Source organism: Microcebus murinus, chromosome 1 (genome assembly GCF_040939455.1).
Source record: "Microcebus murinus isolate Inina chromosome 1, M.murinus_Inina_mat1.0, whole genome shotgun sequence".
NCBI classification, from domain to species: Eukaryota; Metazoa; Chordata; class Mammalia; order Primates; family Cheirogaleidae; genus Microcebus; species Microcebus murinus.
The window spans coordinates 119,438,650-119,456,084 of NC_134104.1; the positions used below are offsets into that span (position 1 = coordinate 119,438,650).

The 17,435-nt window shown below is 38.5% G+C and overlaps 1 protein-coding gene and 1 long non-coding RNA gene across 2 annotated transcripts in view; one reads left to right on the plus strand and one right to left on the minus strand.

The window, feature by feature from the left end:
- LOC105884064 (uncharacterized) overlaps positions 1–17,435 on the plus strand; it is a 113,473-nt gene that overhangs the window by 10,731 nt on the left and 85,307 nt on the right. The window contains exon 2 of the long non-coding RNA XR_012920223.1: positions 269–389. This is a non-coding gene — a long non-coding RNA (uncharacterized LOC105884064). The remainder of the gene's footprint in view (positions 1–268; positions 390–17,435) is intronic.
- The window catches only part of SLC35G2 (solute carrier family 35 member G2), a 32,681-nt gene that overhangs the window by 4,641 nt on the left and 10,605 nt on the right, over positions 1–17,435 (minus strand). The window lies entirely within an intron of this gene.

Genomic DNA, 17,435 nt, shown 5'->3' on the forward strand with positions numbered 1-17,435 from the left:
AAATGTTGGTTTTCAGTTCTGGCTCTGCCAACAACTAGAGTAGTAATTATGTCTACTTTAAGAGACCAAGTTTTGGATGATAATTGTTGGGATCTTCTGACTCAACTATCTTCACAGTGTGTCTTTTTAATTATTTCATACTTTGAGTGTTTGGATACCTCTCCCATGCAAGACCACCGTGTAGTTCAGTGATCATAACTTTCTACCATCTGCTCAAAGTTGTTTTGATCAATGTGCCAACTCAACTTTTTCTTCTCCTTCCTTGTAGGGACAAGCAGTCTGAACCAATCTCATGGCTCCAGTTCCTCTGACAAGAGTTCACAATGGGAAGTGCCCTCCAAGGCACAGATGTCCACTTCAGATGTGTAAAGCAACTCAGCTGAATAGAGGTAATATAAATAAAATAAAATAGGACCAGAGAGTCAACCTGCCTAGCTACAAATGTATTAACCTGAAGTACTGGACACAAATGGACGAGAAGAATGCAGTTTGGTGTCTGCTTGAACAATGGACACAATTAAGTATGGCAAGCCTGAAACCAGTATTTTAGTCTAAAAACGGCACTGTTTCCTAAGCACATCCCAGAAAATGAGGCCCAAAACCACCTTACTCCTAAAGTTGAGAAAATTAACAGTCACATACCATTATCTTGGTAGGAATCCTTAGGACAATGCTCATATAGTGCCTGGGCAAATGCCGCTTGATAACAAGTATGGTAACTTCAATAATAAATTGGTAATAAATCTAGTAGTTACCAGATTGCCCCTAAAGCAATAGAAAGCCATAGATAAAAAGCTGGCTAGTGCAACTTGATTATAATATAATGGCTTAAATGTAGGCACTAATGTGATATTTGACACTCGTGAATGAGATTGGCCTTTCACTAAATATTTGTAAAGAACTGACAGGTTACCACCTTATAGCTGAGCAGCCCAGCCCTGGGATACTTTGTTACCTTCAGTTTGCTTAGACAGCTTTGCTCCCTGAATGAAATAGACCATTCTAAGAGTCAAGACTACACCTAACTAGTACCTAAAAGAGAAGACTCGACAACCGTCTTTCCAGGATATCATAAGACTTCAAGACATGCATAGGATATATGCTGTTAAATGTTAGAAGTCTAACATTCAGACCTACTAGGAGAAACCATTCCTCCCTCCAACCTAATGAAATGGGCACCATGTTCTGAGCCCTTGCTGTCAGCATAATGTTTATGATCATGCTAAATCCTGTCTAGAATGATGATAAGGCATAGACTTAACACTCCTCTTTGAATAGGGATTCTTTCTTCTCCATGGTAACTGATGAGGACTGGAGGCAGTATACTTTACTAATACTTTTTTTTAATTGTATGATCCTTTTTTTTTTCTTTTTTAGAAATGGAGTCTTGCTGTGTTGCCCAGGCTAGTCTCATACTCCTGGTATCAAGCAATTCTCCAACCTCAGGCCTCAGCCTCCCAAATTGCTGGGATTACAGGCATGAGCCACCATGCCTGGCTCCTGTTAATACTTTTTTTTTTTTTTGGAGACAGGGTCTTGCTCTATCACCCAGGCTAGAGTGCAGTGGCATCATCATAGCTCACTACAACCTCAAACTCCTGGGCTCCAGTGATCCTCCTGCCTCAGCCTCCCAAGCAGCTGGGACTATAGGTGTACCACCACACCCAGTTAATTTTTCTGTTTTTTTGTGGAGACAAGGTCTTGCTCTTGCCAACTCCTAGCCTCAAATGATCCTCCCATCTCGGCCTCCCAAAGTGCAAGGATTATAGGCAAAAGCCACTGTGTCTGGCCTATTAATACTTCTTGAATCTGTATCTTTGTGTAAAGGTCCATTACTTTAGAGGAAAAAGAATCTGCTACTAAGCTCCTATCTCTGGAACTAGAAAATTAGTTCTTAAATAAACTAATAAAGTAGGGTTTGAGAGACAAGAATAATGATAATAAGTGAGAAATAACAGTGTTGAAGGTAAAAGACATGCCCTTTATTGTATCAGATACACTTAGAAAGTAAGGAATTTATCATGAGGAATTAAATATTTGCCCCTCTTAAACAATGTGATAATATTCATGTTGAATGTAAGTGGCAAATAATCAGAATGAACTAAGTTTATCATTAAATCATGAAAAGGAACAGTTTCATGAAGATATAAAAGTGGAGCTGCAGAAAAAGTTAATTATATGAGACTTGAATCAAATACTTAGATATATAGGAACCCACCATGGGCAAATTCAACAGAAGGGGGAAAAAAAAGGAGATTGCTGTCTATTAGCCTGCATTCTAGCCCAGACAGGGCGGTGACAGCAGGCAGTTCTCCCTCCTGCTGGGCCAGCCCAGGCTGTGGCCCCACCCGGCACCTTACCCTGGCCGGCTATGGGGGCTCCAGTGGGGTGGGAGGACCTCATTTATCAAAAATCATACAAACACAGATCATTTTGTATACTATAAACAATGAGTTTATCTCAAGCAGAGAACTTGAGACTTAACATTTTAACTCTATAGTGGCAGGCCGACCATTTGAGCTCTGACTTTTAAAAGAACCAACAGCTCTGAATAAACCATGGGCCATCAACCACCACTTTTCCTCACACTCCAGACCAGTAGCATCACAATAATCTTTAGACGTAGGCACAAAAAGCCCACCAAGGATCTCTAGGTAACTAGAAACATATAGTTTCTCTTGATAATCCAAACCACAGAAATGTTCAGAACTCCCCCTTATCCTCTGCCTTTCACCTCTGTATTAGGGTTTTCCAGAGAAACAGAATCAATAGGACATATGTGAGGAGAGAGTTGGGGCAGGGAGAGAAATTGATTTATCCTAAGGAGTTGGCTCAGACAATCATGGAGGCTGGCAAGTCCAAAATTTGCAGAATGGGTAACAGGCTTGAGACCCAGAGAAGAGCCAGTGAAGAGTTCAGGTCCAAAGACTGTATGTTGCAAAATTCCCTCTTGCTTGGGGGAAATCAGTCTTTTGTTCTGTTCAGGCCTTTAACTGACTGGATGATGGCCACCCACAGTATGGAGAGCAATCTCCTTTACTTAAAATCCACTCTTTGAAATGTAAACCTCATCTGAAAATACTCTCACAGAAACTTCCAGAATAATGCTTGACCAGCCAAGCTGACACATAAAAGTAACCATCACAACCTCATCCCCTGCATGTCTCCCACATGCAAAAAGGTTCTGGCTATTCTAAACTACTGGGAATGCTTTGAACATATCATCCTCTTTCATGTCTCTGGGTTTTTACATGCACTGTTCCCTCTTTATGGAATACTCTTTTCCTGCTTTTTCAACTGCTTAATTCTTCAAAGCCCAGATTAAATATCACCTTCTCCAGAAAACCTCCTTAGGCCTACCTCCCACCCCAATCTGAGTTAGATGCTCCCACCATGGAAGCCATTATATCTTCCATCATATAATTTATCATACTGAGTCACAACTGTGTTTTTTGGCTTTCTCTCCCACTAGACCTGTGAGGGTCTCAACTGCAGAGACCACATCGAGCATATTACTTAGTATGAGATAGGCGGTCAGTAAGTGTTTCTTGAATTAACAAATGACCCTTTTTTTTTAATGAAGCAAATTTAGTTAAGAACAAAATATAAGTAATATAAATAAATGGATTTAAATGGCTAGTAAGTCCATATGGCTAGCAACTCAAATAGCGAGCCTTATCCATTAAAACACTTTAAAGTCTTTAATACTTCAAGAATAAAACATCAGGGTGTGTAGTTTGGCTATTAAGAGAATTTGTGTATTTCTGTACCTCTGGCACTATTTTTGCTGCTAGGTCTCCCAGATTTCCTTTAATATTAAATTCTTGGAGCTGTTCCTCAGGTATTTTGTATCTGCATTTCTATATTAAATCATTCTCAATCAATTATGAAGGGTTCTGAAAATACATGTCTTTCAGCATCTCCAGGCTGAATTTCATTTGCTGGTTTCCTGCCTTCCAGTGCACGCCCCACAGTTTGGCTTAGTTAAGTTAGTCCAAGCACCAACAAACCCACAGTGGTTCCACATAAGGAACTTCCCAGTGGTTTGACATTTGGGCTTGCTCAAACAAGCTTTGACTCAGAAGCTATTTACCACCATCAGATCTCTAAATAGAAAAACAGCATTTTATTTATTCCTATTACAAAAGCAATATATGTTTATTGTAGAAAAATCAGAAATGTGGGAAAGCAAAGAAAATAAAAATCACTTAACAACCCTACCACCCAGAGATAACTACTGACCCTTCCAAGAAAATTTTTTTTAAAAATTGTATCAAACATCATAGCTTATTTATTTTATAACTTCCCCACTTTACAATACATTGTAAACATTTTTTCCAAGTCATTAAATATTCTGTGATATCTTTTTTTTTAGACAGAGTCTCACTCTGTTGCCTGGACTAGCATGCCATGGCGTCAGCCTAGCTCACAGGAACCTCAAACTCCTGGGCTCAAGCAATCCTTCTGCCTCAGCCTCTCAAGTAGCTGAGACTACAGGCATGTGCCACCATGCCTGGCTAATTTTTTCTATATATTTTTAGTTGGCCAAATAATTTCTTTCTATTTTTAGTAAAGACTGGGGTCTTGCTCTTGCTTATGCAGGTTTCGAACTCCTGACCTAGAGCCATCTGCCCACCTTGGCCTCCCAGAATGCTAGGATTACAGATGTGAGCCACTGCGCCAGGCCTGTGATATCCTTTTTAATAGATAGTTAATGTGAATCCAACAATGGGTTTTGAACACAATAGATCACTCATTAATGTCAGCTCTCTAAGAGCTGAAAGGCAAATGGGGTGACCAACTACCACCAATCTCTTATGCAAGGTTAGATCCATGACCATCACAGAAAAAGCCACATGTGTGAAAATGAACAGATAACAATTTTGAAGTTTTCCCACTGAATATAAATAAAGGCATGGTTTTTCATATTTATTTTTATAAACTCAACCAAGTGGTATTTTTTAATTTTTTTCATAAACAAAGGCATGGTTTTTTTTTTTTTTTTTGAGACAGAGTCTCACTTTGTTACCCAAGCTAGAGTGAGTGCCGTGGCATCAGCCTAGCTCACAGCAACCTCAAACTCCTGGGCTCAAGCGATCCTACTGCCTCAGCCTCCCAAGTAGCTGGGACTACAGGCATGTGCCACCATGCCCGGCTAATTTTTTCTCTATATATTAGTTGGCCAATTAATTTCTTTTTATTTATAGTAGAGACAGGATCTCGCTCTTGTTCAGGCTGATTCAGAACTCCTGACCTTGAGCAATCCGTCCGGTCCGCCTAGGCCTCCCAGAGTGCTAGGATTACAGGCGTGAGCCACCCCGCCTGGCCTAAAGGCATGGTTTTTGATAGCCAAGAGAAGACTGTGAAAGAGTAAGAGAAAAATTAAGAGTATTCATGTTTGTCTCTGTTCTCCATTCAGATATCATCTATGGAGGAAAACCTGGCTGAGAATAAATATGAACCATAGTTTGTCTTCATTAATGTTTTATGTGTTTATTTAGGGTCAATATACTGTTTGGTCCTGGAATGATTTGAAGTAACCATTCAATTAAAGGAAAACTAGCCGGGTGTGGTGGCTCACGCCTGTAATCCTAACACTCTGGGAGGCCGAGGCAGGCAGATTGCTCGAGGTCAGGAGTTCGAAACCAGCCTGTGCAAGAGCGAGACCCCATCTCTACTATAAATAGAAAGAAATTAATCGGCCAGCTAATATATATATAGAAAAAACTAGCCAGGCATGGTGGCACATGCCTGTAGTCCCAGCTACTCGGGAGGCTGAGGCAGCAGGATTGCTTGAGCCCAGGAGTTTGATGTTGCTGTGAGGTAGGCTGACACCACGGTACTCACTCTAGCCTGGGCAACAAAGCCAAAGCAAGACTCTGTCTCAAAAAAAAAAAAAAAAAAAAAAAAAAAAAATTAAAGGAAAACCATTCAATTAAAGGAAAAATGAAACCACAGGAAATATCAATCACAGATGCTTCCAGGCGCCTGGCATGTATATACTCTTTTAGATTGCTTGGCTCTGAATATGGCTCTAGATTCTCTAATTATAATAATAGGTATGTTTATTTAGTGCCTTCTCTGTCCTCCACATATACTAAGAACTTCATTTTCTCATTTGAAGGTCAAAACAACTCTATGAAGTAGGTATTATAATACCCGTTTTACAGGTGAGGAAATAGGTTCTGAGAGGTTGGTAACTTGCCAGTTAGTGGGTGACATAACCAGTTAATGGTTGTCATACTATGACTCTATCTCCTCCCACAGTGCTTCTGGGCAGGACTTCTAGCATAGCTAGAGATTATCTGCTATGTCTACTCCTCCAACAGATCCAGGCACCATCTAAAGGAAGCATGCCAGTGCTAAGAGGGAATTTTAGAGCATTAAATGCCTACATCAAAAAAATAGAAAGATCACAAATTAACAACCTAATGTCACACCTCAAGGAACTAGAAAAATAAGAACAAACCAAACCCAAAGCTAGCAGAAAAAAAGAAATAACATAAATCAGAGCAGAACTAAATGATATCGAAACAAAAAAAAAAAAGCCAAAGGATCAACAAAATGAAAAGTTGGTTCTTTGAAAAGATAAACAAAGTTGACAGACCTGTAGCTACACTAACCAAGAAAAGAATAGAGAAGATTCTAATGAAAACAATCAGAACTGAAAAAGGGGACATTACAATTGATACCACAGAAATATAAAACATCATCAGAGACTAGTATAAACAACTGTATGCTCACAAACTAGAAAACCTAGAGGAAATGGATAAAATCCTAGAAACATATAACCTTCCAAAACTGAACCAGGAATAGAAAACTTGAACAGACCAATAACAAGTAATGAGATTGAATCAGTAATAATAATAAAAAAAAAACTTCCTATGAAAAAAGCCCAGGACTAGATGGATTCACAGAAGAATTCTACCAAATGTACAAAGAACTAGTTCAATTCTACTGAAACTGTTCCCAAAAAAATCAAAGAGGAAGGAATACTTGCTAAAAAATTTTATAAAGCCAGTATCACCCTGACTTACATCAGACAAGGACACAACAGAAAAAGAAAACCATAGACCCATATATATCCCTCATGAACATAAATGTAAAAATCCTCAATAAAATACTAGCAAATCAAATCTAATAGCACATCGAAAAAGTAATATACCACAATACAGTGAATTTCATTCCAGGGATATAAAGATGGTTCAACAAACGCAAATCAATAAATATGATTCACCACATAAACTGAATTAAAAATAAAAACAATATGGTCATCTCAATAGATGCAGAAAAAGCATTTGATAAAATTTAGCAGACATTTATGGTAAAAAGGGATATTCCTTCTATGCCTCAGCAAACTAGGAATAGAAGGAACATACCTCAAAATAATAAAAGCCATATATGACAAACCCACAGCCAACATACTGAATGGAAAAAAGTTGAAAGCATTCCCCCTAAGAACTGGTAGAAGACAAAGATGCCCACTGTCACCACTTCTATTCAACATAGCACTGGAAGTCCCAGCAAGAGCAATCAGGCAAGAGAAAGAAATAAAAGCATCCAAATTAGAAAAGAAAAAGTCAAATTATCTCTGTTCACTGATGATAATCTTATACCCAGAAAATCCTAAAGACTCTTCCAAAAAACTCTCAGATTTGATGAATAAAGTCAGTAAAGTTTCAGGATACAAAATAAAAATATAAAAATCAGTATCATTTTTATACACCAATAATGATCAAGATGAAAACCAAATCAAGAAATCAATCCTGTTAACAGCTACCAAAAAAAAAAAAAAAAATGCCTAGGAATATATTTAACCAAGGTGGTAAAAGATCTCTACAAGGAAAACTACAAAACACTAATGAAGGAAATTGTAGATGACACAAACAAAGGGAAAAACATCCAATGCTTATGGATCAGAAGAATCAATATCATCAAAATAACCATACTGCCCAAAGCAATCTACAGATTCAATGCAATTCCTATCAAAATACCAACATCAAGGCCGGGCGCGGTGGCTCACGCCTGTAATCCTAGCACTCTGGGAGGCCGAGGCAGGCGGATTGCTTGAGGTCAGGTGTTCGAAACCAGCCTGAGCAAGAGCGAGACCCCATCTCTACTATAAATAGAAAGAAGTTAATTGGCCAACTAAGATATATATAGAAAAAATTAGCCGGGCATGGTGGCACATGCCTGTAGTCCCAGCTACTCGGGAGGCTGAGGCAGGAGGATCACTTGAGCCTAGGAGTTTGAGGTTGCTGTGAGCTAGGCTGACGCCACAGCACTCACTGTAGCTTGGGCAACAAAGCGAGACTTTGTCTCAAAAAAAAAAAAAAAAAAAAATACCAACATCATTTTCCACAGACTTAGAAATGCAATCCTAAAATTCATGTGGAACCGAAAATGAAACTGAATAGCTAAAGCAAACCTAAGTAAAAAGAACAAAGCTGGAGGCATCACATTACCTGACTTGAAATTACTACATGGCTATGATAGCCAAAACGTCATGGTATTGGTATAAAAATAGACACATAGATCAATAGGACAGAATAAAGAACCCAGAAATAAAGCCACATACCTACAGCCAATTGATCTTCAACAAAGTCGACAACAACATACACTAGGGAAAGGATATCCTATTCAATAAATTATGCTTGGAACACTGGACTGCCAAATGCAGAAGAATGAAACTGGATCCCTCTCTCGTATACAAAAATCAACTCACGATGGATTAAAGACTTAAATGTAAGGCCCAAAACCGTAAAAATACTAGAAGAAAATCTAAGAAAAAGTATTCTGGACATTGGTCTTGGCAAAAAATTCATAACTAAGACCTCAGAAGCAAATGCAACAAAAACAAAATTAGACAAATGGGTCTGAAACTAAAAAGCTTCTGAGCAACAACAAAAAAATAATCAACAGAGAGAACGGACAACCTGCAGAATGGGAGAAAATATCTGCAAACTATGCATTGGACAAAGGACTAATATCCAGAATTTATAAGGAACTAAAATAACTCAACAGCAACAAGAAGAACAACTACAACAACAAACAATCCTGTTTAAAGTGGGCAAAGACCATTATCTTGTTTTGAAAAGCTTCTGTTCATGTCTTTTGCTCCCTTTTTAATGGGATTGTTTGATGAAGATAGACTAATGGCCAATAAACATATGAAAAAATGCTCAATGTTTCTAATCATCAGGAAAATGCAAATCAAAACCACAGTGAGATATCACCGAACTCCAATGAGAATGGCTTTTATTAAAAAGTCCCAAAACAACAGGTGCTGGCGTGGATGTGGAGAGAAAGGAACATTGATACACTGCTGGTGGGACTGCAAACTAGTTCCACCTCTATGGAAAGTAGTATGGAGTTATCTTAAAGAACTAAAAGTAGAACTAACATTTATTTGCTCCAGCAATCCCACTGTCAAGTATTTACCCAAAGGGGAAAAAAAAAAAGACATTTTATAAAAAAGACACTTGTACTCGAATGTTTATAGCAGCAAAATTTATAATCACAAGGATGTGAAAACAACCCAGGTGCCCACCAATATATGAGTGGATTAATAAAATGTGGTAATGTATACCATGGAGTATTACTCAGCCATAAAAAAAATGGCAAACTAATACCTTTTGTAACAATCTGCATGGAACTGGAGACCATCCTAAGTGAAGTATCACAAGAATAGAAAAACAAACAACACATGTACTCACTATTAAACTGGAAGTAAATGACCAACACTCATATGTACATATGTTAGTAAAATTCAACGGAAATCAAGCAGGTGGGAGGCAGGAGGAGGGGATGTGTAAATTCACACCTAATGAGTACAGTGCACACTGTCTGGGTGATGGTCACACTTAACTTTGACTTAAACTGTACAAAAGTAATTCATGTAATCAAAATGCTTGTGCCCCCACAATATTCTGAAAAAAATTTTTAATGGGCAAAATCAGGGCACGGTGGCTCATGCCTGTAATCCTAGCACTCTGGGAGGCCGAGGCGGGTGGATGACTCAAGGTCAGGAGTTTGAAATCAGCCTGAGCAAGAGCGAGACCCCATCTCTACTAAAAATAGAAAGAAATTAATTGGCCAACTAAAAATATATAGAGAAAAAATTAGCCAGGCATGGTGGCACATACCTATAGTCCCAGCTACTCGGGAGGCTGAGGCAGAAGAATTGCTTGAGCCCAGGAGTTTGAGGTTGCTGTGAGCTAGGCTGATGCCACAGCACTCTAGCCTGGGCAAGAGAGTGAGACTCTGTCTCAGAAAAAAAAAAAAAGAAAAAAATAAAAACGGACAAAGGACATGAACATTTTTCAAAACAGAACATACTAATGGCCAATAAGCATATGAAAAATGTTCAACATCACTAATCATCAGAAAAATGCAAATTAAGACCACAATAAGATACCATCTTATACCAGTCAGAATGGCTATTATTAAAAAGTAAAAAAATAACAGAAGTTGGAGAGGATGTGGAGGAAATTCCTACACTGTTGGTAGGAATGTAAATTATCACAACCTCTATGGAAAACAGTATGGAGATTTCTCAAAGAACTAAAAACTTTCTCAAAGAACTAAAAACTAAAAACTATATAGAACTACCATTCAATATAGCAATTCCACTACTAGATATCTACCCAAAGGAAAATAAGTCATTATATTGCACTTGTATGTTTATCACAGCAGCATTCACAGTAGCAAAGATGTGGAATCAACCTAAATATCCATCAATCGGATAAAGAAAATATATATAAATACACACACACACACACACACCCCATGGAATACTACTCAGTCATAAAAAAGAATGAAATGTCTTTTACAGCAACATGGATGGAATTGGAGGCCATTATCTTAAGTGAAATAACTCAGAAACAGAAAGTCAAATACCTCATGTTCTCACTTATAAGTGGGAGCTAAATAATATGTACATACAGAGAATGGAATAATAGACAATGGAGACTCAGGAGGATGGGGGGTTGGAAGGGGAATAAGGGATGGGAAAGTACTTAATGGGTACAATGTGTATTATTCAGCTGATGGCTACATTAAGGGCCCAGATATAACTACTGTGCAATATATCCTTGTAACAAAACTGTACTTGTGCCCCTGAAAATTACACAAATATTAAAAAATAAATAAAGGGAGAATGCCAAGTCAAAATCTCCTTTGTGACCTGTGACTTGCATGAAGGCCAGAGAGTTCTTATTCATATTTATTGTCCTGGTACACAGAGTATATTTAATAAAGTTGATTGAATAAAAATAAAGACTCAGTCATGAACTGCATTCTACAACTGCTTCTTGAGCTTTGTCTCATCCTGTATCAGCTATCACAGACTCCGCTATTCATTGTTCCATTTCTGTCCTGGCCTCACCTTTGAGATTGTCCTCACAGTTATGTTTGTCACTCAGCAGCAATTCTGACTTTGTGTGCTGAGAACACTGGTTCCATATCCCTGAGGAACCCATCACCCAGTTTGGCCTGCCCTAGACTCTATCCTGGCCCCATGCTCTCCCAGGATTGTCAGAAATGCCTGGCCAGGATTCAGCTGGGAGTGGGATCAGCATTTCTGCAAAGTTGTTGGACTAAAAGAATATCTATATTTTGAGCTACATCACTGAAGAACTTTCTATATGAAAATAGGGAAGGCTTTGAACCCCAATACTCACTCTTCTTGTCATTTGAAGCAAATCCTGAAAAGGAAGAAATGAGATGGCAATGAAATTGGATTCAATGAATAGAGTAAGGGTATTAAGGTTTTTAGCATTAAGTATTTGGAATATAAAAGACAAAAAATTGTTTTTAGTATTATTTTATTTATTACTCTTTTCCATTTTCTAAATGTTTTAGTGGCTATAATAAGATATACTTTGAACTCACTGAAGAGCAATAAATGTTAATATATTAAAAATAGCTTTTTGAAATAAGAAAAGTATCTTTATTTCAAAATACTTCAAAGTAGTCATCTGAGGCCAGGTGAGGTGGCTCACACCTGTAATCTTGCCTTTGGAAGGCCAAGGTAGGAGGATCACTTAAAATCAGCAATTTGAGACCAATCTAAGCAACATAGTGAGAGCTTGTCCCTACAAAAAAAAATAGAAAAATTAGCCAGGTGGTGGTTGTGTTCTAGCTACCTGTTGTTCCAGCTACTTAGGAGGCTAAGGCAGGAGGATTGCTTAAGCCTAGGAATTCGAGGCTACAGTGAGCTATGATGACCTGCTGCACTCTAGCCTGGGCAAGAATGAGACGCTGTCTCAAAAAAAAAGTAGTCATCTCAATATTTACCAGAAATATGATGATAATTTATTAAATCCTATATTAAAAATGATTGCTTAATTTTACTTAATACTTTTTATTTACACTAGTCAGAAGTGATTCTCTTCCACATTTTAGATTTTTCAGAGTAAAAAAAAATTTTAGACTGGACTTGAAATTGCTTATAAACTAGGGTTTTTCCCACACAATTTGTGGACACGACTATATGATAGTAGTTCTTAGACAATTATGCTAAATACATTATTTCAGAGATTCTTGGGGATGAATTCTGGTATTTATATTCACATAATTGGCCAGCAGGAAACTGATATCTGGCTCAAAAATTAGTAGGATATGAAGTCTTTCATTCTATCCTTGACCTCCTTGTTCTTGATAAAAACCTTACTTTGAGAGTCTGAGGAATGACAAGCTTGTTGCATTCTGGAATCTGGTTTTGGTGGTCTAACCTTAACAGTCCATCATTTAGATAGGGTACAGCTCTGTATTACTGCAGCAATAGCTAACTTTTGTTTCTAGAGCCACAGACTACACCCCTGACCCTGCCAACCACCTTGCAAGTACATCTTCTCACTTAGAAGATCTGGGTGAGGAATCTGGATGAATCAGTCCAAATCCATCTTCATCACCACACTTTGCTGGTGACAGGTCAGTGGTGACATCCTCTGTGAGGATGACTCCCTGCAGTGCTAACAGATGTACAAGAGTACCAGGACTAGATGATAGCTCATTCATTCTGCCTAGAAAAAATTCAGGGCACACTAGGCTGAATAAGCTCCTCAGTATGTTAGCTAAAATCAGCTTAAAAGAGGGTTACCTGGGTGGGAGTGAATCCTTATTCTGGGCTGAAAAGGTGAAGCTTCCCAAGAGGGTATGGGTCAAGACTGCTTTAATGGGATTGAGTTCAGCTGAAGCTGTGGGTGTGGCAAGCTGGGTTGGAGATGAAGGCTGTTTAATTGGACTAGGAAATGTAATGGATACTGGATTCCAGAGTGGGCCACACTGGGAGCAGCAAGGTGGAATGTGATCTAAGGGGGCTAAGAAGTGTTGGGCCAAACTGGATGATACGGTTTGGATGTTTGGCCCCTCCAAATCTCACGTTGAAATTTGAGCCCCAGTGTTGAACGTGGGGCCTGGTGGGAAGTGTTTGGGTCGTGAAGGCAAATCCCTCATGAATGGCTTGGTAACCTCCTCTAGAGAATGAGTTCTTTATCAGATCATTGGAGAGCTGGTTGTTTAAAATAGCCTGGCACCACCTTCTCTCTCTTTTGCGCCTTCTCTCGCCACATGACACACCTGCTCCCCTTTCACCTTCTGCCTTGATTGGAAGCTCCCTGAAGCCCTCACCAGAAGCAGATGCTGGCACAATGCTTCTTGTATAGCCTGCAGAACCATGAGCCAAATAAACGTCTTTTCTTTATAAATTTCCCAGGTTCAGGCATTCCTTTATAGTCATGCAAAACTGACTAACACACTGGGCTATGGGAGAATGAGAGAGAGGCTTCAGGATTTTGCTGGGCTTTGTGAGTCTGGGTTGTATGAGGGGAAACTTTTATAGTAGGGAGCTTGTACATGAGGGGAGGTAAGAGAGATCTGATGGTATTGAGGTGGGAGCTGGAAGGAGAAGTGGGAAGGAATGCAGCAAACAGGAGGGCTAGCCCAAGTTTGAGCTGGAGACTCTGCTGACAGTTCTAAAGCAGAGAGTTAGGGAAGGAAAAACAATAACTAGGGGCTTATCAATTGTGCATTAGCTGCTAGTAGTTAACAGTGGGGTCTGGGAGAGAAAAGACTGAGAAAAAAGAATTAAATAAGAGCAGAAGGTATGGAAAAGGAGAGGTAGAGATGAGAGTTATCAGTCTGGTTAGAACTGGGCTAAACATTTAGTCCTGTCATCAGTTTGAAAGCTCCTGGATCTGTTAGTTGCTGTGCAGGCAAAGTTGAAGCCTGGCTCCTCTCTACTCAGTGGTGGTTAATGACTTTAGTAGGCTGACATGATCCATGCATACCAGGAAAGAAAAGGTTAACTGAGGTTGAAAAAAAGTCTACGTGGCAGTTTTCAAAGGAGCAGGTTGATTTGGCTTGTGTGAAGGCGATAGTGCCTGATTTGGAGCACAGCAATTTATGTTGTGACGTTTTAAAATCCATCCTGGCACGCTGTGATGAATGTGTCGGCTGGCAGCTAACAACTTGCTGGAATGCAAGTCTTTTACCATTTATAATCGACACTTATTTCCCCTTCCAGGAAAGAGCCTTTCTAATTTCTGAAGCAGTAGACTTATCAATTTGCATAAAATATGCCATTCTTGATGAACACATATTTATCATCCACCTCTTACTTTCCTACTATCATTAAAATTAAAAAAAAAAAAGCAGACTCACTTTGCTGTGAATCAGCACCTTTAATTCAGCTGTGCAGGGCAAATCTGTGAAGGGTGGGAGGGAACCATCACTAGCAGGGGGAGGAGGCAGAATAAAAGGACCCTTTTCTACTTCCATGATCTTTTTTGTATGTATCTAAATAGTTAAATTGCCAATTAGGTTAGATGCTAATTAAATGTAAATTACTGGGCTGTTCCAATATGCTTATTAAAGTTGTACTTCTTGATTATTTGTCATTTATTTACCTAACACTCATGAGACAGCATCAAGCAGCCCAGCTGAATTCAAAGCCTTCCAACTCCCCAGGACATGCACCCATCCCTGAACTAAAAAGGAACACCCCAGAATCAACAGAATCTACTCTCAAATCCCTCAAAAACTGCATACACCACCTGCTCACATTTACCCTGTTCTTGCTGATGTTTATCTACAAAAAAAGCCAAGCCTGAAATCCCTCTTAGGGTCAAGACTTATCAAAATGCCAAATGAAGTAGTTCAAAATTTTACAAGTTTGGTTTAATCATAACTAATTTTCACACTATAGATGCCACTCACTAAAATTACAACTCAGTCATTTCCTCCCATTTACTACATTAAAATCACGTAAGATAAGGCAATTAAGAAACAGTTACCAGATTCCGTCTTGTTTCAGACCAAAATATAAGTCAAATTTTGAATGAAACTTGATAATACCTGGTTGGTTAAGTAGCACATCTAGATTTATTAAAAATCACTCAGTTCTATAATGTCTGTAGGAGAACACACACACGTGTCTATGTGTATGTATGTATATACAGTTACTGCAAAGTTGAAAAGAGACTTTACCAAGTCCTGTCATTGACAGAGACGTTGTATATGAAGAACAAAGAATGTAATCCATCTCATCAACAGTTAATTTTACCTGCAACATGTATCAACATTTAAAATTTGTGACTTCTTTGACCCAGCAATGCCATTCCCAGGAATAGATCCTACGGAGATCCCTAGTAAAATACATAAAGATGTGCATGGAAGAATATTCACCATGGCTTTCTTTATATAATGAAAAATTGGAAATAACCTAACTGCTTATTAATGTGGTACTGGTTAAATAAAAACATCAATGCATATTAAGCAGCTATCTAAAAGTATAATTTATATGTATATATATTTTGACATAAGAAATCCTTCATGGCATATGGCTGAGTAAAAAGAAAGGTATAAAAGAATATTTAGGCCGGGCGCAGTGGCTCACGCTTGTAATCCTAGCACTCTGGGAGGCCGAGGCGGGTGGATTACTCAAGGTCAGGAGTTCAAAACCAGCCTGAGCGAGACCCCGTCTCTACTATAAAAATAGAAAGAAATTAATTGGCCAACTAATATATATATATATATATAAAAAAATTAGCCGGGCATGGTGGCTTGTGCCTGTAGCCCCAGCAACTCAGGAGGCTGAGGCAGTAGGATTGCTTAAGCCCAAGAGTTTGAGGTTGCTGTGAGCTAGGCTGACGCCACAGCACTCACTCTAGCCTAGGCAAGAAAGCGAGACTCTGTCTCAAAAAAAAAAAAAAAAAAGAATATTTGTTGTGATCCCATTTATATAAAACATTTTATGTTTATACTTGCAGATGGTGAAATTTCAATTATTCAGTCTTTTCTTTTTACTTTTTAAATTTTTTATATAAGTATGTATTTACTTCAAAATCTGTGGGGGAAATAAAGCTATTTTCATCAAAGGAAAAAAGAAATCATTACTCTGTATTTCAGTCAGACAAGAATAGCCACCCAGGAAGCCAACTGTAGCTCTTGTATTTCTGTGCCTTCTGTTGAAAGGAAAACTGTGGATAAACAGACCATATTACAGAGAAAATTTGAATGGATGATGTCTAGTAAACCAAAACAGAGGTGAAATATTACACAAACTGATGAAGATGTTTTATCATTGTGTTTGAAAGAATTAATTCAATATGTGTGTATATAAATATTACTATATTTTCATGACTACCCAAAAATATAACATAGATTCCAGTTGGCAGCAAAAAATATAACATAATTACCATTGGCTTTTCTTATATAAGTTACCACCCCATAAATCTTTATGGTAATGTGGAAAAATCTGACCTGAACAGATGGACTTCATGCTGTTCTCTAAAACATGAACATATTTCTGATCTTCTGGACCAGGAAATGAAGTTAGCACTAAAACAGAAGACACCATCATCCATATCCTAGAATTTCAATTTAGGAAGCTGCTAATAAAAGCGATATTTCTATCTTTATAAATAGAGCACAGTAATATGTTTATGTCTTAGTGGAATGTATTATTGATATAATAAAACATAGTGGGGTATTTGTGACATTAAAGGTGCTGGTTGACTAGTTTCTGAACCTCATCAATTTTGGAGAATACTCTCACTGTGGTTCGTGGCAGGTGGCAGCATTTGGCTCTATCCTTTTATGTTCCTTAGGGAAGGTAAGTCCCTATGGGCTGACACTTAGCCTGGTTAAATCTTCATCTCATTAACCCGAGGGCCCTCTTTCCATGAACATCTATCTTCACAGAAGCAAACAGGTTTTGTTAGGGTTGAAGACCCAATAAAGAGCCCCAATGTCAAGTAACTAGCGGCTTGGAGGTTTGAATTCCTGCTCCATAACTTTTTAGTTGTTTAATTTAAAGCCAAGAGGAGTCTAGTGGGGCCAGTAGGACTGAGTCTAAGGAGGAATTGGGGCTAAAGGGGTGGTCTGTGAGGTCAGGAGTTTGGTTATATAAAAGATAACATAACCAATCTCGA